Raw genomic sequence first — 24,175 nt, forward strand, 5'->3', positions numbered from 1 at the left:
GTACCTAATATATAGTACTAAATTCCAAAGATTTTTAAAAATATGAAACTGGTGCGCTTAGAATCGAAACAAAACATGTATATCTTCAGGGTATTCATTACCATTTTACTTATGTCTATATGTAAATCGAAACTTTATAAATAACATTGGTAAACGTATAAGTCTATATTTGCTGATGAGTACGAGATTAACTTCCACCCATTAAGTTCAGTGTGTTTTTCTTATCATGTGCCTTAGCACCTATTTTTATTTGCTAAAAACTAAATCAAATTTGTTTCATGGGGCCGAATAACCTATATATGAATTTTTAAAACTAGACGAAAAAATGGCAGCATGATTTAGTACAGACAGGCAATGTCACACATATATGCAGTGAGCCTGGACAGTACCAGTTGAGTGAAATTTGACTTTATAAATAATGAACGGGCTGTAAATAAGATTTACATGTTAAACACATGGTTGGGCAATAAACTCATCACTCTAGAAAAGACAACGTTATTCCATTTCCGGTTGATGAAAGGCAGTTTTCTTTTTTATTTAAGACCGTCTACTTGTTGGTCAGTTGTGTACAAATCCATAGAGCTATAGGAGCTTTCTATAATACCTGAAAGTGGCACAATATCTAACGAGCGACATCCGCTACTGTACAACTCATGCTCTCGACTGATCCAAGTTATGACAACAGTACCATTGCCAGCAAAATGCAATTCGAACGGGGGCACAACTCAGTTTATCGGATGACCAACAGTTATGGTATCTGGTGTAGTTTCAAATGAGATCCCCCATCATGCAACCTCACATCTTTGAAAGTCGATTTGAAAGTCAACACCAAAATGCACCTGCATATACTGGTCCTGGATATCACCTAAAAATATATCCGATCTTGAGGCCCCAGCTTGCAAGCTTTGGGGAGTGTGGAGCCACCCTTTAATTGCCATTGCTCCCAAGTCCAATCTGACCTGGATTGGTAGTACCTGTTATGGTCCCAACTATGGGGTAAATAGAAACCGACTTAAAAAAAAACAAATATAGTCTATTAAAAAGTTGTTCTTCCGAATCTTTGGATTCGGCATTAAATAACCTGAAAAGGATTGATATGCCGTAAAAAAAAAACAACCACAACATTCCAAATCACGAGAGCCAGCCTGATCGCCGCTATCCGCCGAGTATTCGTCGAACTTTCACAGGCTCTTGTGGAAAAGGCATGCTCCCAGTTCCAGACATATATCAAGGCGGTGATTGAAGCTGAATGCGGCTACATTGAATAAATGTCAGCTTTTCTACATAATCAAGTTACCTGACTTGATTAAAAAAAACAAATTCATATAAAGCTGTAGTTTTGTTTTATTTAGCGAAACAATTTTATCGTTCTATCCTGTAGTTTACTTTCTTTGGTTGACGCTTTACGATGCGATGTCACTTTTATTGCCTTTGGTAATAATTGTGTATTGTTCCAGTGTTTGTTGTGTTCCATTTATAAAAAAAAAGTTACATGTTAGTATGTGTTGATAGTTAAGTATCTTTGTTTTCTTAATATTGGAAAAAAAATACCTAAGGATTAAAATAATTATGATGATCAAAATTACATCGGCCAAACGTTGTCAGCAAAACATGTTATTCACGGTAATCTTAGCAAAAATGTCGAGCGTTCTAAAAGACAGTTTTATCAGATACCTCACATAAAATAAAAACGTTTTTCTTTTTCAGCTACAACTATAGTTTTAATTATACTGGTTAAGAGAAGAACAATACTTTTAACACACACATCTATATATTCCAAAATGAAAATGTTTTTAAAAATAATATAACTCGATCAAGTAGTTGTTATCTGTTTTGTTCTTTTTGTTTGAAAACGGTTCCAACATTCAAATAAAATACAAATGAAATCGTTTTAAACAACTTGGGGCGCTTAAAGCGTACACTGTCTTTTGATTTTCATTTTTTTCTGTTTTATTTATTTATATATATTTGTTTCCTGTATGCTAGAATTCTTTTCAAATATAAAGAAGAAATATGAGAAAAATCATATACGAAAAACAAAACTATTCCTGAAATGCCGATGTAAAAAAAGAAAATTGAATTTACAATTTCCTTTTTTTATTTTGGAATGAATGTGTCAACACGCAAGAAACCTACTCATGCGCACGTTTGAAACCGGAAGTTGAAGACTGAAAGGAATTTTTTAACAACCAGGCAAACTGATCTGATTTTTATATATACATAGATAATAATTTCATAGGGAAATCACAACTAATCGTTTGGTAAATTGGTATTTGGAATCTTTCTTCTAAATTAATTACCACTGGCAAGAGATTATTTTACAAACTAGTTCTATGTGTAAAATTACCAATTATTAGATTGGATTATTCATGTTTATCTAAGTTACTGAAATAATTGTCAGTTTGTTTTCTCTAAATATGCCACAGTATTTCCCATTAAATATTTAGTCAAATAGAATTTAAACCTAGTTTATATGGACTCTGTACGTAGCTGTTATTTATACAAACAGTAAATATGGTATAACTCCAAAAAGAAACAATATTCACAGTCAATATAAACGGCATTTTATAATAGACATATAAAAGACATAAGTAATTCAGACATACCAGTTATCTTGATATTTCCGAGCACACTGTCAGCAGTGTTGCGACGTTATATCGGAGAACATGATACTTAAATAATGGTATATTTCTATGGTAAGTTATGGAAACAGGAGACTTTTATTCTTGGGGCAAAGTCATCGGTGAAATACCGAGAGGAATTTCCAACGTATCAATTTCACGACTTTGTAAGTCGATCAGGGTTATAACTGCGATGGGAAAAAATGTATTTCGAAATATTGGTTGTCTCCGTGTTTAATTAGGCATCTGCAGTCATCTCTAAACAACGGGGAAATATGATGCATTTGAATGATACGATAAATTTTTCAAAGATAATATATTCTCTTGTTTTATTCCGCATGAATGTATCAAATAGGATAGAAAATTGCATTGATAATATATCAATGCAATTTTCTATCCTATTTAATTAGCTTATGCATCCATGACCTGAAATTCTTATCTCTCTCTTGTATATATTGACGGTGTGAAACAAACTACTGTAATAAACATGAGTACGAAGAAGAGATCCGCTATTTAATTCTTGGATAAATAAATAATTAAACCGATCATCATTGATCGGCGCTTGCTGTACGGTGACGTAGCCGAGACAGTTGATGTCAGTGCATTAAGAGCAGATGGGTTAATCGATTTCAGAGTGGCTACAAAAATGTGGGGGACAAAACGTAATTCTATTTTACGAGCGAGACAATAAAAATTAGCTAGCAAAAGGGCACTGAGAAGACTGGTGACTATGTAGAACAAGGCCGATAGCCATTAGTGGCGTGCTCTCGTGTAATGCGTGAATGTGTGAATGTAGGATTGACATGAAATTCTTAAAGAAAAACTAAAATGACCGAAACATGGGCTGAAAGTACTTAAATAAATAAAAAGTAAATGACTTCGAATGACTTTAATGAACTTAAGGATGAATTGAATGACCTTAAGAATGACTCGAATACTTAAAAATAACTGGGATCCTTCAAAAATAACTGGAATGATCTAAAGAATGACTTGAATGGCTTTGAGACTGACTGGTTATAACGCGGGTGATCATTTTACATTAAATTATTACAAATAAGTTATCCCTTACTTTATATCACAAAGTTACAAACATAAGTAAAGCATGTAGTTAGACAGATACTACACTTTGATCTTGGCACAAAAGTGTTACGGAGAGACCGACAGATCGACCGACTGACAACCGACCGACAGACCGACGGACCGACGGAATGATTTATGGAGTCGCTTGCACGCGGCTAAAAATAAATTCTAAAGTCGGAAATGTCACTCGTTTAAATGCTACTATTAGCGTTTTCGTAGGTATTAAATGTTTTAGTTTTTCAGTTAAAAAATGAAAACAAATCCTTCTTTGTGAACAGCACTCGTCACTATATTATATTCTAGCATGTGAACATGTCCTATAAAAGATAATACACTGATTTACACCTCTGTGTTTAATAGATGTTAACCATTGTGAGAAACATTAAATGTATTATTTAGCATTTCAATTTGAATTTATATTGAAGAATTAATTAGCCATCGAGAGGTGATGTAATATGAAACACTTGCTTTAATAATTTTTATGTTTTGTGTTAATGCAATTAAAATATTATCTGTTTTTATTGGTTGTCTAATGGATTCAATTTAAATTACTTATTACTAAAACCATGACAATAGAATAGTCTTACTATTGTTTTGACTATCGAGTATATATCTGACATAGATATAATTAATCAACCGGGAGCCAAAGCATTCTATCTAAAAACCATATAACATATTAACTAATATACACGCGAGAGTCAAAATAATAAAAAGAATATTCTCTTATCATTACTCTACTTATTGCAAGAAGCTTCTATATAAATAAACATATAGTAACGTGAAGGTTTTGTTGGTAATTAATTATTTAAAACTAGCAGGATCCGTTAGCCGGCGTTTCATGGTGGAAACATCTCCCCCACCCCTATCGCAAAAAAGTAAACTACCGTTGTTGATAATGTGCAGGTACTGTTTGAATCTGGAAAAAGCAAGGGTAAATCGTATGCGATGATACAATTAGGAAAAATGGTTCATTAGAATAAGAATAAAAGGTATAAACAGATTTTTTTAGAATTTAGGGATTCTCACTGTATATGAACTGTTTAAATTGATGGAAACTTCCAATATTAAGAACGGCTTCGGAATAGACACCACAAACCTCCCCTTGGAATAGACACCTTTAACATCCCCAGGTAAGGACGTATATCAGAGCAGAACACTCCCTTTTAGTTTCGGGGTTATGGATAAATAAATCCCCCAAATTTAACCATGAAAATCGAAGGCAAAATACCCACCCGCAAATGATTTGGTTGGTGACAGAGACGATAGGAGAGAAGTGGATTTTTGTATCGCGCGTGCTAATACAAATATGGCAGGCATTGAATAATAAAGTTGAATACATGCGTTTATATCTCTAGAAGCACTTGTCTACGCAAAATTTGAATGCGATTTTCGTAGTCAGATATACGAAACTTGTAAAAGTGGCAATTGTAACAAAAAATATGGAATTGGCCGTAATGAAAAATGTACCCTCCTATAAAATGCTTACGTGTTTACGTGTAAATGGCAATAGGTAAACGTCCTAATTGTAACGAAAAATGAGGAGGGGAACGTAATGATTTAATTAGCCCCCCCCCGCATAAAAAATAAAAATGTTAACGTGTGCATGGGTAAAGAAATGTAACCGTACACCTTATTTGTAAAAAGCAAAGCAAAAACCAAAAATAAGCAAGCGTGGGCATATTTTGGTTGATTGTACACTTTTGTCACCACGCTATTTTTAAACTGTTTAATCATTTTAAATTCAGCCCTCACGATCTTTTTTTTTATTATTAAATTGTAAGGCGGAAGCAAAAAATAGTTAACAAACACCGCCCCCTAATTTTAAGAATGTCTTTCAAAATAATACGGTTAATATTTCAGTACAGTGTAAAAAACAAAAACAAAAAAAACAGAGATACCAATGTTTATTTTTCATGTTTTTTTTTAATTTGAGAGGGCGGGGTCGAAACTGCTGTGTCGGTAGTTCGAACATGTTTACATTTCTAAACGATGCTGATTGTGCACTTTGTCACCTTACCATTTCTAAATAGTTTAAATAGTTAAATTCAAGCTTTACTGCAATTATTTTTAATTGTTAAATTATTAGGTGGAAGTACAGGATAGTTACCAAACACAGTCTCCTCCCCATGTTAAAAATGACTTTAAAAAAAAATAATAAGATGAATAAAATGATAACGTTGTTATTTAAACGCGAGGGTAAAATAGAAAAAATACCCATGCATTTGGTTAATGGCAGGTTATTATTTTAGGGGGGCAATACTGCCTTGTCGGTAGTCCAAACATGTTTACATTTTAAACCATGATCTTTGTGCACTTTTGCTACCTCGCTATTTTTAAAAAAATATTCAAGTTAAATGCAAGCTTACCGATCTCATTTTTATTATGAAAGTGAAAGCAGAGAATAGTTACCAAACACTCTCGAGTACGTATGTTTTTTTTTTACATAGGCATTCCAACTTATCAAGACACCGGGGGCCACCCGAGGATAAGGTTTAAAAAGTGTACAGTAGTCAAGTTTACAATATAGCAGTCGTTAGCAATGGAAATTCGATAAATTTGTTAACTGAAGTAAAACGGCTCATCGAGAACTTGTTTACGTAGGACTTGAAAACAACCATCTTGTAGTGAGAGAGAAAGAAGGAAAACGGAAGACAAGTCCAAAAGCGTGCAGAAAGAAAGTTTTGTTCATGGAATCTACGTTTAAGATTAGGCACAGATAAAGAGTTGGGCGGATAATTGATAGTGTTTACAGCTAAACAAATGTTTTTTGTAAAAGTGCGGCGAGATGGGCCATGGATTGAAGCCCAGTCAAAAACTTGCCATTAAAATAATTACAAGGCAAAGCAAACTCGGAACATCTCTTCTGTGAGGAAAAGGTTGCAGGGAAGAGAAAAGGACATCTGCTACGAGGCTACGCCGTCTATTTTGAACTCTATAAAGGCAGGATAATTCCTTTCTAGTAGCCCTTGCCCAGATATGGCAACAGTACTCCATCCTTGGATGTACTTGGCTCTTATATTGATAGGGAATTACATCAGCAGTGAGATATCTACTGGATCAATAGAAGGGTCCCACTATTTTTTCAGCATCCCTGGCTTGTGATTTGGAAGACCATTAATGTAGATCAGGAAGAGATTTGAGCCCAGGATAGGCCTATGACGGACTCCAGCAATAATACTGTGAGCTTCTGATTTCTGCCAATCAATTACTACTCTTATGAACCTATCAGAGAGAAATATTTAATAATTGAGGAGATATTTCCAGCTATACCGGACTGAAGATTTTGTGAAGTAAACCTTTATACCATACCCTAACAAATGTATTTGATATGTCAAGGACAGTTGTCCTAGAAAAGTTGCCACTATGGAGATTCGCTAATCCTGTGAATATAACACTAAGCACATCGGCTGTAGATCTAGTAGAATGGAAACCATATTGTGTGCCACTAAGAAGATTATTTTTGGTGTAGATGGTTGATTGCTTCTAAATTTAACACATATTCCAGCAACTTACTCATGACGCACCGGAGACGTATTGGTCTGTACTGAGATGGAAATGACCGATCATCTTAATTCTTAAATGCAGGGCATACTGATGAGATATTCCAGAGTGATGGGAATCAATTCTCCTTAAGACAACGTTTAAATAGTGTTGTAAGTATAGGCACAAGTTCTGGTTGAAGTTTTTTGAGTACAATAATTGGAATTCCGTCAGGGTCGGCTGCTTTACTGGAATCAAGGTTTTTAGTTAGCTTCGAAACATCACGTACACATATTTGTATATCACATAGCGTGTCTTCTGATACAGAAGGAAATATTGGGGTTTCACAACCTTGGTCGCAAAGGGTAGAATCAACTGCGAAGTTCTTGGCAAAGAGTGTGGCTTTGTCTGATACTGATGAGATTACCTCACGTCCAGTGATGATAGTTGGAATAGAGCATCGGATTCTGTTCAGGGTCCTGTTCTGCTTGCTATTTGCCAAAACTAGGTGGGAATGAAGCCGCTGTTCAGCTAATTTGGACTTGACGAACTGAGCATACAAGTGTCTTGCGTTCTTTATTACTTTTTTACAGTGAAAGCGGCTTTAGTCCTAGTACATCTATTACGTTGGAAGCAATAGAAAATTGATTTCTATGCGCAATAGAAGCAGCGTATTCTAGAGACAACTACGACTGGCAGTTATATTTTTGTTGACGCATTTTCGAGGGTATAAAACGGTCTACACCTACAATTAACCACTTCGTCAGGCCTGATAATATAAAAGACACATTTTTAAACATGAAACGCAGAGGTAGATCTGATAAATGTACGGAACCTATCCCAGTCAGCAATAGAGTATCGATATATTGCACGATGGAGAAGTACGTCTGAGGACTTATTGCATTTAATTTTTATCTTAATTGATACAACAGAGTGGTCGGAAATTCCAAGTGGAGAAAGAACGGAAACTAAACATAGTTCAGGGCAAGTTGTGAGAAAACGGTCTGAGAGACACGCATATTGGCCGTAAGTGTCGGGCACACCAGTGGGTTCGTGGACAATATGAGTGAGGTCATAAGCAATGAAGAAATCGTGACAGAACCTCCCCTCATCATCAGTCTTGTTTGAGTGGTTTAACAATTCCACACTGTGAACGTTGAAGTCTCCACAGACGTGAATGTTAGCTGAAGGATAAACAGATAGAACGTGGCAAATTTTCCTAGATATACTTTTAAAATTGTAACCCCGCTGTTATGGGGGCGATAGAGAGTAAATATAAACGCAGTAGTACGAGTAAGTGCAACCCGGAAGCACATATAGGGTGATTAAGGATCTTCTCTGGAGATCCCCCTCCCATATCGAAAGCCATCTTTAATATAGGCACATATTCCATGACCATGTCCATTTTGGGGTCAGATTTTGAAGTGAAGTTAGAGTATCCTTTAATTACGAACTCATCTAGTGAAATGGTCAGTCCAATGCCAGTTTCGCTTAGCGATACTAGGTCTGATTTTTTCTCCTTTTATTGGGTTTCAACTCCTGGAAGGTTAGAACGTTGACCCCTGATGTTGGAGAAGGAGAAATGGTAGTAGAGTTCTAGGTTGAAAGTTGGAGATCTGGGTTTAATCGTCTATTTTTTAAACTAGTCATGTTAGAGTTTTGGGATTTGTGGACTAGTTCGACAGGCTTGCTTAGATCAGGAAAGAAAGAGAAAGTAAGAAATAAAAAGAAACGAAGAAATGTATTTATTAATTTAGTTTTGTAGCACATAATAAGGTAAACCCGTAAGAATTACCCAATAATATGGCGACGAGAGCCCCCACCAGAAGTTAATGCATGGTCCAGAATCCATTTACCAAATGGAAATATAGTAACCCCAGTACTTTGAACCTTATGATAGGACAGCATCCTTAGTGATTAATCCAAGGTTCGGGTCCCTGACTATCAGGCGGATAACGTCAGCCCAGATAAAACGTTTACATCCAACACCCTTACTAGTAACATGGCTATAAGGATAGACATAGAAACAGAAAATTTCCGACATCTCTGACGAGTGTTCCTGTAAAATACTGCCAACCAAGAATACCGTCCCTATGTTAAAAATGGCTTTTAATATTATAGTGTAATCATTTCGACACTGTGGCAAAAGAACACAAGTATAGATAAATGGCGATATCGGAATACCCTAGCAAAATCACGGTTAAAACATCATCCGCATCCATCAAATTAAACCATCGAATTGGAAACACAAAAACAAAATTAACCTACATTTGATCCCTATTACCGATAAAAAACCGATATAAGAACATTGCGCGACACCTACGTACTTTGGTGGGGAATTTCGTAAAAGTAGGACTAGTCGTTTTGAAGTAGATAGAAAACAAAATCACAAATACACACATGAACGCATACAAAGTTTCTTTTATATATATATATATATATATATATATATATATATATATATATATATATATAGTAAGTTATAAAATATGTATGGCAATTAAGCTACACAGAATATTCCACGGTTCATCCACGGTCGGATTCATCAGGCTTATGCGGTAACTTCGCGTTTTTATATACGCTCCTTCTATTGAGTTTTTAGGTAGCCAATCAGCTTTCTAATTTCCACCGCACCTTTCCTAATCAGCCAATGAGCAGGCACTTACAGGACAAAATCTCATTTGACCTCCGGTGTACCCCTTCCTTTGTATGTGCTATTTTTGCGGGGAGCATAGATATCTAGCTTTCTGACATATTTTAGACTAGGTTTAGTTGCGAGAGAAAACTCGAATAACAAGAAATATTACGTAAGTATAACTTCCATAGATTTCAAAACCCGATATTATAACAACAAAAGTAAATTCAAAATTTAAAAAAAAACACCGAATGAAAACAACTCTAGCAAACAAATACTGGGAACTCAAAGAACACGGATATTCGCAGGTATTCGAATAGAAAACAGTAACACAAGCAAACACAGGTAGACGATCCATGTAAATTATGGCTTCATGAAAAATGTGCTTTCCTATACTTTAAAGAAACCCAACCTCTATTAAACTGTAGTAGAGAAATAGCGAACAACTTTATTCACAGAATACACTTTAGAATAGAAAATTTAAACAAATAAAATAAACATATATAAATGCATAAATTATCATATATATATATATATAAATTAACATAAAATAAATTTAAATAAACACACATAACCTAGTTTAAATAGGTCAGAAGGCCAGATATATACGATCCATGCTAATATATATATATATATATATATATATATATATATATATATATATATATATATATAATGGACATAGTATAGCAACAAAATAGAGAAATAAAAATGAACAAATCGAGTTATGTGTTCGTCAACCTTCAGTTATATATATATATATATATCTATATATATATATATATATATATATATATATATATATATCGTCGATTTATGGCGGAGACAATTTAGGAGTCCTCATATGCATGACACAAGTGAAATGCTCGCGTACGTTGTCGAATCAGTACACATGAGTTATTTTTGTATTCCATTGTGTTCCCTTAAAATACAAAAGTAAATAGGTCTGTGAAAAAGAATAGACATTAGTATATGAAAGAGAAAACGATCGGTAGAAACTCAATGTTATTGCACTCTAATTAAACTTGGAAAAACTCGTACATGAAGGAAAGATTGTGTGGATCGTAATAGCATTTCAAATTATAGAGGTACTGTAACGTTTGCTTAAAACAATGTACAAACCTATATTATATTTTACGATCGGTCTGGCCGATGTAGAACCGTAATAATTGAGGTATATATAGTAGCAGGGCGCCTGCCATTTCCCGGTCCTAAAATATTCTTAAATATACTTTGATGTTATTATATTGGTCACAGTATATATTAATACTTTAACAGGTTAAAAAATGCTCCTACGTCACCACGGAGTATCGAAACAAAAATTAAGCTTAAGATTTACTTTCTCCTTTGACGTTAATGGGTCGTTTTGTGTATATATATATTCATATTTAAACCCCTTTTTTATATTTATTTCAAAAGAAAAAAACAACTTTGTTATAAATGACTCGTGGAATTGCATTCATCTGCAAAAGATCTAGTTAATTTACATATGTTCTAAAACATTAATTGTAATTAATTCCTTATTTGTTTTTCCGTTTATTTTTATAGGGATAATCATCGTTAGTTAACTATTATGTGTAATTATATTCATGAAAATATTCTACAAAGAGTCGAACATTAATGAATAGGCCGTAGATCACTTTGAAGTGTACTACTGCTATTGTTCACAGAAATTGCTATTATAATTGCTCTAAAAAAATAGATATTCTGAAAATGAAACTCAAGTAATAAAAACCAGCAACACTGCTAAATAGTAATAAAGAATGCAAGAAAGCTAAGTGCTCAGTCCGCTAAGTACTAAGTGGCTAAGCAGCGGCATTGTTTATACGAGTTTTTGCGTAAGCAAGGTCTTAAACAGCTCAACGGTTATCAATGGGTCCGAAGTAATATACTTAACAGATAACGAATCAAAACTCTTTGCAATAACTTTGCGCCCAAATTCTACTCTTTGCGACCAAGTTCACTGTCGCGCGTATTTTCATCCACAACGGAAAACACGCTTTGCGACACACACACACCCATGCACGCGTGAGCATACACACACATACTCTCTCTCTCACACACACACACACACACACACATATATATATATATATATGTGTGTGTGTATTTGTGTGCGTGCGTGTAGGTAATGTTGTCAATATTATTAAAAACCTTGATTCCAGTAATGTATTAGGTCGATGCAAAAAATATGGTCGTTTTTATATATAAGTTAAACTTTAAAAACCGACATTATTTTTGTACCAATCTAATAACTGGTCTTGACAGCATTTCCATCATACTTCCAAAAAAGCTACAAGCGAAATTGATCCCTATAGTTACAAAACTTTTAAAACATTGTTTTAAGAATAATTGATTCCCAACAAATTCCAAACATCATCAGTCTGCACTGCATTACATAATTATTGATATCGCTCATCTCGTTCCCAGTACAGATTAATCAGAATCTTAATATTAAATCTGTGATAAATAAAGAAGGTGTTAATCACCTTGGCAAAAAGAAACTACTTGCTCAGTGTCATGCAAAACGGTTTTTATCCTGCTAGATATACATCTGATGAGATAATTGTAATATCACACAAGATCATTGAATCTAGTGAGAATTTTGTTTCTAGAGCTTTTGACATATTTAATTCTATCAATTCGGCATAGATTAAATCATTACATATTTCTTCCCCGTTAAGAAGGGCGCAAGAAGAGATATAAAATAAGAAGGAAAGCGAGCAGGGAGGGTGAGAGGGGCGTTGCGAATTAAGACGGTCGAAAATGCAGTTGACAAGCACTTGTCAAACTTCGTCTTGAAATGATCTGTTGTTGGTACGGCGACAATATAAAGCACCAGTCTGTTCCAGGGAGTCAATATGCGTATATAAAATGCGGCTTTGCGTTGGTGTAGCCGAAATCTCCCATAAAAGTCTCAAAGTGTGTCCTTTCAGCCCATGTCGTGGTGCCAGGATGAAGAAAACATACTCAGGGAGGTTGTAATTGCCTTGAAAAAGGTTATAGGCCAACATTAGGTGGCCCCTCAGTTTTTTGCGATCCAGCTAGAGAACATCCAACCACTCTAAACGAGTCTCGTAAGGAAGGTTATGAGGGCCTCGCAGCGGCTGGATCGCCCATCTCGGCACTCACTCCAGACGATGACTGTCACGAACCAGTTATGGAGGCAACTTCTGGGTGCCATACTCGATACGTAGTGAGGTAGATCTCCGGAGTCTCTTGGCGAAGTAGGGTGGAATGAGAAAAAGAGTACGCCTTACCTTGTTGGCAGCCTGAACGCAGTGACTTGAAGGCTTGAAGGTTGAATTAACCAACATCCCGACACCGCTGATCTCAACATCTGCTAGAAAGCTTTCTGCAAAGCCGAAGTAAATAGATATTGCAATGAATTGACATCTGCAGTGTACTTATGTTTTTCTATATTTACACTATGGTATTATGAAATAGAAAGATTTCTTAGATTGTCTTAACACTACATGACCATATATGCATTGTTTTTAGTATGTTTCTTTTTTTTTTCAGGTGTTGCGCAATATTAAAATCAATGAAACATTATTTTACTGGAGTTAATGTTTGAGTCGGGATATCTACATCTGCTTTACAATACGTGTACGCAGGTAAGATTCGGCATCACATTAAGCCTTGCATTTACACGATTACATGAAAAGCACATAAATATTGTCCATACACTCTAAATTCAAATGATTATAAATTCGAATATCTTATATAAATCCGATATTTTTTCTAAAAATCTAGCTCAATTATACTAGAAATGCAGTGGTAATTTTTATTAGTAACTTTCAGAGAGACTTTAGCATTGCCTTTTTTCTTTTTCTTTTATTTTTTTTTAATGATATAAAGGAAAAAAAAAAGTTTTCCCAAGAAGAAAAAATAAGAGCAAAAAAAAGATAAAAACGTTTTAAAATGAACTAGTGAAAACATACTAGCATGTATTAAAAGTTGATATATTTGTTTATACGGTTTTTGTATTCATACACTTGGTTCGTATTACAAAATAATTGGAATAATAAAAAATATAATATGTGTGCCATTCGTAACTAAAAGCCGGATTATCAGGTTGGTATACATGTACTACCAGGTAAAAATAAATGTGAAGCATATCTTCTGATAATAAATTTTGTTCGTTTTCTACTTAATACCGCAGAAATAGTCGACTTTTGTGTTCTCCTAACATTCATAGTGATATTATGAATAGCCATTCTCTTTTAGAGTCGCTAATATTTTATGTGTATTAAGCAAAAAGAGAAATATAAATAAGATTATGAGAGAGTAAGGATTTTCATTATGAAATAATGTTTTGTCATGCAGAATTTGTCGTTGAGAATTTAAACATTTGCTAAAAGATTAGGAATATGTTTCGCTAAAAATTGCCAAATCTTCTAAGAATCTACTAAGAATCTACTTATAAAAAATGGTATTTTTAACGTTGTTATAAAAAGTGCTAAATGTTCTCTATATTTCTGCGGCACTTTTGTTTAAACGCTTTTGTTTTTATGATAGTCATCACCATTTTATAAATATTCGTAAAATAGTTTATTAGATATTATTACTTTTAGATAAATCCAATAAATGAACACACATATGGGGCAATATTGGTGAGTGTGATCCCCACGTAAAATCACACTAACTGTGGCCACAAATATATGCAGATGTTTTAAATAATAATGAAATAAACGGCATAAACAATAGAGAATACGTTGACCATAACTATGCTTGACTACCAAAAAGATATATTTAGTTACGAGAATCATTAATAGCTTGATTCACAGAAATGAAAGACGCATATATTTATACTTAGATAATTACAATAAACTTCCAACTACATTACGAATAAAAAAAATAATAACTACGTATTCATGAATGTTTGATGCGAGCTGCAGAGCATGATCAAATTAAGTAAGATTCTACTTTTAAGAGATTTACTGTACAGATTGGAGCAAAGCAACTTACTTATTTTCGTTTTAATTGATATTTCAAATAAGCAAGTTGTTCTGCCCCACCATGTATTTGCAATCGGCAAAGCAAATTACGAAATTGTTATGCAATTTCCCATTACAAAAACTCTTAAAGAAAATGATACATTACAGAGAATAGTATTGCCCACTGTTTCTTTTTCTTCCAGCTATTAGGAGATACCATATTATTATTGTTATATTCTTAAAAGTTCGAAACTAGCAAATACTTAACATAAGTATTCCGAGTTCGTACAAAAGTACAGTAAAACCTCGGGATACGTGGCCCTAAGCTACGTTTTTTGTGGGTTACAATGTGGAATACTATGTTTTCCGGTCCCTGGTTACGGCATCTGCCCAATCTTACGGTGTTTTAGATAATGTTATTTGTTTGTATACAGGTGTATTTTATACTTTACTCTATTTTGTTTCTAATTTTAAATGCCGTATCCCGGGATTCTACTGTAATGTGCTTCCAGGGATTTATGCTAGATTATTGATGACGAATCATATTACTCATAGTGTCGAAAAGAATTCAGCAATTAATGCAAAAGTACTGGTTGCATTTACTTTTATCATTCTTAACTCTGGTTATGCGTAAATTATTACAATACAACGTGTCTTAAATAAGTTTCGTATAGGCACTTTTATTGATATTACATACATGAAACTCAAGTCCCCTTCGAAGTAATCTTCCCCAACTGAAATGCACTCGTCGTACTGTTCCCACGACATATGAAAGGTCCTATTCGAACTTTTCTAGTGTGAGAATGGCAGAGCCTCGTTCATTTCCAAACTCGTCTCAAAACTACAACTGAATACTTTTTTCGTGAGCTTAGAGTAATGACCAAAACTTACATGAAACAAGATCTGGATTACAGAAATTATTTCGATAGTAGCAGATGAATGGAAGGTTAAAGGTCAAGGTCAAGGACAACTTTTATAAATTTGACCTTGAAAAAAATATCCGCAAATAAAATGGTAGATCTATCCAAGTACTTTAGAATGATACATGAATGAACTTTCTAGGCCCATAAATAACAGAGATATCGTCTTTTAAAGTTGGTCACTTTTCCATAAAAATTCACATTTTTTAAAAAGGTCAAGGTCATATCTCAGAAATCCCTTGACCTTGAGATGTGTAACAGGTGCCATTCAATTCCTATTATGGAGATCTATAAGTGTAGCAAATTTGAAAAAAATCTGTGTCGGACATGGTTTCTGCCCCCCCAAAATTTGTCGATTTGACATGGAATGAGCCATATATATATTTAATTATTATAGTAAAAAAATAATTATATATATATATATATATATATATATATATATATAAAGGAGCAATAACTGAAAACGTGACGTCTAATATAAACATATCTTAAACATGTCAGGAATGGCGCCTTTTGCCGAGTCGACAAGTGCATTTACACATGCCACCCACGTGAAGAAAAGCAGTTAAGAAAATCCTGCGTGGTCCAAAATTATTATTGTGCCACGCGAAATATACGTCGGATGTCATGAGTTTCCTTGGATATAGAAAATAAGATGATGAATACAAGTCAAGTATTTGATCACCTCAAAAATATAACCGAATTATTTATTTTTTTACTTGTATGAAATGGTACTTGAAAAAAAAAACCTTGGTTATGTAAATGACGGATGGGCCCTCCTACGTTAGTGATAGTGAAAGCCAAGACTCAATTGAGCGTGAGACCAACGCACCTTCCTTTGAGAGCGTTAGTGTAAGATAAAATTAAGATAGAAGACAAGTAAGAATGTTAAAAACTGCCTGAGATTAGTTTTCTGGCGATTGTGAAATTAAATACTGGGAATTGGAGGCAGAGTTAATCCCAGCTGATTCTCAATATAATGAAATGACAAAAATAGCCGCGATTACACACCATGCCAAATACCTGAGACTTTCTACACCAGTAAGAGAGAAACCGCTGACTTTATATACACTCTGATAACTGATTGGGGTTTTCGCACCTGTCACAAAATAACCCCTGATCTAAGACGCTGTCTGACGCTGGAGGGGCCACATAATTCAGAGAAAAAAAACTTGATTTAAGTCCAACTCTTTTCCGAACTACTGAATCTATACGATGCAGAGATAAGTTCCTGGACACAGGATTGTTCGCCATAAATTTACAAATGGAAACCACCAATCCCCGAATATTAAAATCTTGAGTCAGAGGCTTATAAATGACTAAGGTTTTGTAACTTTCAGTAAGTAAATATATTCTTTTGCTTATGAGAAAAAATTATCATAATAATAATAATAATAATAATAATAATAATAATAATAATAATAATAATAAGCAAAATAAAAACATTTATTGTGATACTTTCAAACACTATTTTGTTTCATTTCTCATTTTGAAGTGATTGTAAAGTCTTCAAAGATATCGTGGTCATCTTTTCTTATCCGTAGGCAGCCTTCAACATCACTCGTTTTTCGAACTGAATAAACAGTTTACGTTACAATTTATATATATATATATATATATATATATATATATATATATATATATGGCAAATTTTCAAATCTTTGTGTATAGTAAAAGACCCCCACCACTGTTATTATTTTGTTGATTGACTGTCGAATTGAAGCTGCAGTTGAGTTCAGGTCTACCTGACGCACAGACGGTCAAGACACAGACCAAGCCGTTATGAGAAGAAAACTCAGTACGAAGTCATAATGACTTACAGTTGACTGAACTAAAAAGTGTTGCCACACAGACTTATGGTTGTGCACGTTTTGTATGTTCCGAACATCTGAGCGGTATTTTCCAGTGATCAGTGAGGGTCTGGTCACCCTTGAAGGGTCGACCACTAGACAGAGTTAAAAGTAGTGTAGTCACCGGGATTTAGGGTTTGTGCACATTTTTTTCTCGTGTGTAAAACGAGAACCCGCTCAGGGCGGTGCTACAAAAGTTTCATAGAAAATGTATTGCATTATCAAGTCAATAAATATTTCAGAAATAAAGATGAAGGAAATAGTTCTTAAGGCTGTGCATTTCGACGCTAAATGCTTCGCAGAAGAAGAGGAGAAATGGGAAATATACAAAGTCATGGTAAAAACACAAAATCGCCTTTAAAACCAGTCATGTAAGAATCGTAATATACTTGAGAGCGATAATATGACAAAAAAAAGAAAAGCATAACAAAAAAATTAAGTCTAGAAACATATATATTATATTATGTTTACAACAACGTTTATGAAGTGTTTTTGATTGTGATTTCAAATAAGTTTTCGTTATAATACCTTTAATTTTTATATCGTTTTTTCGAGAGTTTGCGCTCTCTCTAATTGTTTAAATTAAAGTCGTTTTAAAACAAATATGTCGTCTTTTCAGAAAATTGAATACAAGATGGGGAAAAAAGCTAATTCGCACAATTTTCTCATTTTGATTCAAACTAGGTCGCGATATCAACGAAGCATTTGACCAAGAAACCACTATAGAACGCAGATCACAATGGTGATTTAAGAAATTTCGTAGCGGTTGCACGACTCCGAAAGATGATGAGCGTAATCGTCGACCATCGGATGTAAGCAACAACCAATTAAGAGTCTTCATTAAAGCTAATCAATATCCAACTTTTGGATAAATCGCTTCTGAATTAGACGTAACGTACACGGCGATTTCCAACCACTTGAAAGAAATTAGAAAAAAAAGACCATCACAAATAAGTGCCTAACGAATTGAACGACAATCAAAAGAAACACCGTTATGAAGTGTCATCTTTCCCTCAGTACACAATAAGAACGACCCGTTTCTCGACAGGATTCTGACCGAGTTAGGCGATGAAAAGGTGGCGCTAATCTCGGTGGTTAGACGCCGACAAAGCTCCACAACACTTCCCAAGGCCAGAGGTTTACTAACAGAAGTTTATGCCGACTCTTTTGTTGCTTTCGCCCGGTCACATCCGTGACAGTTTTTTTTCTTAATACAGGCGAAACAAATACGCCGGAGAAGTATTTCAAGAAATTGATTAAATTGATCAAAAATTTCGACAACACCACACTTCATTAATCAACAGATTGGGTCCATTTCTCTACCGCGATAATGCCCAACTTCACGTTGCTTTACTTAGCATGCAGAATGTGAATGAATTCGACTGCGAAACTTTGCCTCATCCGCCATAATCTCCAGACCTTAAAACTACCGCCTAGAACTTTGTCAAGCACCTCGCTAATGTTCTGCATGAGAAATCCTTCAAAAACTTAAGCAAGATCAAAAACGCCTTCAGCAAACTTACTGTAATTATAAGACAAGATTTTTTACGTCACTGGCATAAATACCCTTGTTTTGCGTTGGCAAAAGTGTGTTGATTTTGACAGTACTTGTTTCGATCAATGTATTTCTATTCAAGACAAGATATGATCATCTGAATTTAAAAGTAAAAACCACAAGGACTTTCTTTTAAACCTGATAGAATAAAAAAAATACGATAACTTCATTACATAAATAAGAAAAAAGAGCAACAATAACAAAGAAAAAACACCGAACATGAGACAAGTAATATGTAAATAACTGAAATTCTTGAAGGATAATGCAATAAAGATAAAATGAATCGAGCGTAAATATCTAGTACGAGATCGTGTAGAAAAACCAACGCTTATAATTGATCATAGGAGGCTGTGAAGAAATAATCCGCAAAAGCAATCCGACGGTGGCTCATTGAATAAACATATCCTCATGATAAATCGAGTATTAGTACTCCTTGTATAGAATGTGTACTTTGATAAATATCAAAATGTATTAAATATATATATATATATATATATATATATATATATATATATATATATATTTCTGTAGAAATATATTTTCTTATAATATATATTAATCCTTATTTTCCATTACGTTATATTGAATACAATATAGAGAAATGGAAAAATAAAAAGGTATTTACAGCTTCCCTTCTAATTTTCGGATTTTAATAATGTCACATCACACTTCATTTCCTTTTGACGGGGCCCTGTCGGTGGGGCATTAGAATACGCCGACTGTCCCCTTGCAGAAGGTAAAAGTCCCTCAATGGGGGTCCTGGATATGACCTTAAACTATATCCAGTGGCGAGGCCACAGCTTGTGGGTTTTAGGGAGTGTGAAGCAACCCTTACATAACCATTGCTCCCAGGTCCACTCTGACTCGGAGTGGGAGTACCTGTTAGGGTCCCACCTATGGGTTGAATAGAAACCGACGTGAAAACAACAGATATATTCTTTTAAAAAAATGTTCTTCAAAATCTTTGAAGTCGGCATTAAATAACCCGAAAAGGGTTGATATGCCGTAAAACAAAAACAACCAACCAACCTTTTGACGGATTGATTGTTGCTATTTTTTCTGAGTTAACGGCATAATAGATTCAATGATTGATATAATAATTAAGTGATTTATTTTGCGTTTGGAAACAGATACTGTTAAGAATTGTATACGTCAACTGAATTAAAGGAATAAATTATTAGATGGTAAACATCAAGAATTTTGGAATGTAACTTTTGTCATTTATTCTCTCTTTCTCTCTCTCTCTCTCTCTCTCTCTCTCTATATATATATATATATATATATATATATATGCATGTATCTATCATGTGCGCACGTTTATGAATATGTATATATATATACGCGCACAGATACATACATATATATATATGTGTGTGTGTGTGTGTGTGTGTGTGTGTGTGTGTGTGTGTGTGTGTCTGTGTACACGCATGAATACCGAATAATCAGATTGACACAGAAAATCACGTTGAGCCTCGCTTGTACTAAATGGGTGACGATATATGTACGAGGGGGGTGCAATAAGTAATACCCCTGACCCACTTCCAGGTGCCTGATCGGGCTGAAATTTTGCATGTCTAATGATTTATAGCTTTACGGGTTATGTGACAAATTACAACTCTGAACTAATTGTGATTTCTGTTTTACAGGTGTTTGAACTGAGTCAGGTGTGAAATGGAGCCTGTTAATGTCGAGCAGTGATCCGGTGTTTGTATTTGAATGGACGCACACCACAGGAGACTTTTGATGAAATTAAAGACACTTATGGTGAGAATGTCCCATGATATAACCTTGGAAAACTCGTGCATCATGAATTCAAACATGACCGGAAGTCTGTGGAAACAGCTCCCAGACTTGGTCGCCCCCTTCTGCCATTGATAAGGAATCTGTCCGTCAAGTTGAGGCTGCCTTTTTGGAAGATCGGCGCATTACTATTCGCTAAATAGCCAAAGATGTCAAGATTAGTACAGGGTTGTGGAAACTATCATTCATGACAATTTGCATATGCATAAGGTGTCTGCCAGATGGATTCCCAGGTTGCTGACACCATTCCAGAAGCGAGAACGCGTCGAGTGCTCGAGGATGAATTTGGAGATGTGCCAAGAAATCGAGTCAAAGTTTTTCAAAAGACTGATTACACAGGATGAAATCTGGGTCTATCACTATGATCCAGAAACCAAAGCCCAGTAAAGGCAGTGGAAGCATTTGGGCTCACCATCTCCAAAGAAGGCAAAGGTGGAGCCCTCCGCTGGCAAGGTCATGCTCACAGCCTTCTGGGACCAGGATGGTGTAATGATGACAGATTTCCTTGCAAAGGCTACCACGATTACAGGAGCCTATTCTGCTTCACATTTGAGGAAATTAAGGGAAGCTATCAAAGTCAAGAGGCGGGGCGAGATCAGCAAAGATACCCACCTCCTCCAGGACAACGCTTCAGTCCATAACTCGCATGTCGCCAGATCAGGAGTAAGGGCGTGTGATTATGAAATTCTTCATTGCACCCTCTGACTTTCGCCTCCTCCCAGTCATGTTGTTTTTGAAAGGAAAGCGTTACCCAGATGATGCAGCCTTGATTTCTGAAGTCACGTCGTTGTTGGAGGACCAACCTTGGGTGTTCTACAAAGATGGTCTCCAGAGCTGCATCAAAGGATGGGAGAAATGGATAACTCTTGGTGGTTCCTATGTATGCAAAAGACTAATAACTGTGCCAAGTTTCGTTATTTTTACTGCTATGGGAAGTGGGTAAATGGCATTAGTTATTGCACGCCCCTCGTATTTTCAGGGTTGTATAGCTCTCCGCTTATCTCAGTATTGTTTTCAGTAACCTTACCACTCGTATTTTACAATGCCGACTAAGGAGATGTATGGTAGGAGATTGTGCAATTCTTCTATGCAAGAATTCCACGAACTGTCATCTTTACAGTGGGGATCTATAGTCTGGTAAGACTGAAGGGACCTACCATATGTAGTATATATTACATTTATTCAACGACACACACTTGTGGGTTACTACATGTTTACGTACATATATAAATATAGTAATTGTCTGTATTTTTGAGATGAGGTGTTTTCATTGATTGAGATTGTCGGACTGACTTCCTCATCTTGGTTGCTATTGTCACAACGTTTCGGCCGTTTTGCCCTCCGGCCTTCGTCAGGTGTTTTGTATCGAACTGGGGAACCGTTTGTTAGGAGTCTCGAACCAACCCTTTATTATTATTATTACGGGGGTACCGTGTTCGGACTCCAGCTAGGCTTTGTATATACACACACACACACACATATATATATATATATATATATATATATATATATATATATATATATATATATATATGTTTATATATACATATATATATATGTTTATATATACATATATATACATATATATATATATATATATATTACATATCTAATGATATATGTACGTACTGATTTAATACATACTCGAGGAGAAATATATACTGCACTGATTCCTGGACCCACAGTAAGAAGAGCCGACTGTCAGCTCGACGGTTGTAGGTTCGACCCACGGCTGGGAAAATGCGTATATCTAGGTGCACTGATGAGTTGTGATACAACGAACCAATACTGTATGTTGATGATATATATATATATATATATATATATATATATATATATATATATATATATATGCCATCAACATGCAGTACTGGTTAGTTGTATCACAACTCATCAGTGCAGTGGGTTGAACCTACAACCGTCGAGTTTACAGTCGGCTGTTCTTACTGTCGGTCCACGAATCAGTGCAGTAGATATTTCTATACCAACCGGTTTCTAATGTTAAGTTTATTATCCAATAGAAAAAATCCAAACTGTTTAGACGTATGAAAGATCTATAATCTGTACCGATCAAAATATGATTAAATTTGAGATAATATATTACTTTCTATTGCTCTATGTATATATTATAGTGATGTTAAACAAACTTGTTTCTTGACAAAAAGAAATATAGAATTATAGCAATAACCACATTTTCCATGTCAGTTCGATGAAATGAAAATTTACGATCATCAAACTTCAGACGTAAATATTTTGTTAGCATTAAAAAGGTCCTCTTTTAATTTATTGCTCGGGTTAGGATGCAAGGGAAATTATACTGCGTGAGTATGATTAATATGGCGTCGTGTACTTCTTACAACGCGTAAGTTACCTAGAAATTGCCACTTTTAATTTCTTTACTAAGTATCCAATTATAGATCTATTTCAGTCTTTGACAAATTATAGATAGGGGTGTCTGCGCGTGAATTTTTGTAACAGGAGGGGTGCAATAATCAACCACACCTCTCGTTAGTTGACATTGTTTAATACCAGTGGCAAAAGAAGTGTGTACAGGACGACTGGAAACAACTGGCGAGATAAGCGGAGTGCTCATGCAGCTCCTAGAATTCCCAAATGGTCACGCACCTGGTACTAACCAGGCTCGACGTTGCTTAACTTCAGTGATCTGACGAGGTCCGGGGTGTCAACGCGTTTATGTCGTATATCCCATGATATTGAGAGGAGACAATAAATAAATTGCTAACAGTACTTTCGGCGTATGCTGTTTTGCTCAGTATGTATAACATATTTTAAAAGATATGACATACACATTTTCAGAATCTTGTGTGCCTTGTACAACATATATACGGCACAATCACGTTGACACACCGGTTCCCGCTGGATAACCGAAATAAAGCAACGTTGAACCTGGTCAGTACTAAATGGGTGACCATTTGGGACTTCCAGGTGCTGTATGTGCTCTTCGCTTATCTCGGCATTGTTTCCAGTCGTCCTGGACTTCTCCTTGCCGCTGGACTCAAATAGTTCCGATTCAGGAGAGGTGTGGATAAGAATTGTGTAACACTTGCCTCTCAGTTATACGCGCAGCTGTCCTTACAAGGTATCTTTTGTCTTTCGAGAGTGAAGTGAGGCATCGCATGTACAAAATACTGTAAAGTATATATGCGTGTGTATCAGAGAAAGAAAGACAGAAACAGAAAGTGAGAGAGAGAGAGAGAGAGAGTTTACTTTGGCGATTTAATAACGGGGTGCACCACTATAGACTACGCTAAGCATATATATATATATATATAT

General features: G+C 35.1%; 1 protein-coding gene across 3 annotated transcripts in view; it reads left to right on the forward strand.

Annotated features, from left to right (window-relative positions):
- The window catches only part of LOC145241655 (uncharacterized), a 1,060,571-nt gene that overhangs the window by 421,415 nt on the left and 614,981 nt on the right, over positions 1-24,175 (forward strand). For 2 of the 3 annotated variants that reach the window (XR_013862596.1, XM_080104789.1), the window contains exon 1: positions 13,331-13,433. The gene's annotated coding sequence lies outside the window, so the exon portion shown is untranslated. Of the gene's footprint in view, positions 1-13,330; positions 13,434-24,175 lie in introns of those variants that run through there. The other variant, XM_080104790.1, reaches the window with a different exon arrangement.

This window comes from Euprymna scolopes, chromosome 20 (genome assembly GCF_053919585.1).
Source record: "Euprymna scolopes isolate OS-2025 chromosome 20, ASM5391958v1, whole genome shotgun sequence".
NCBI classification, from domain to species: domain Eukaryota; kingdom Metazoa; phylum Mollusca; class Cephalopoda; order Sepiida; family Sepiolidae; genus Euprymna; species Euprymna scolopes.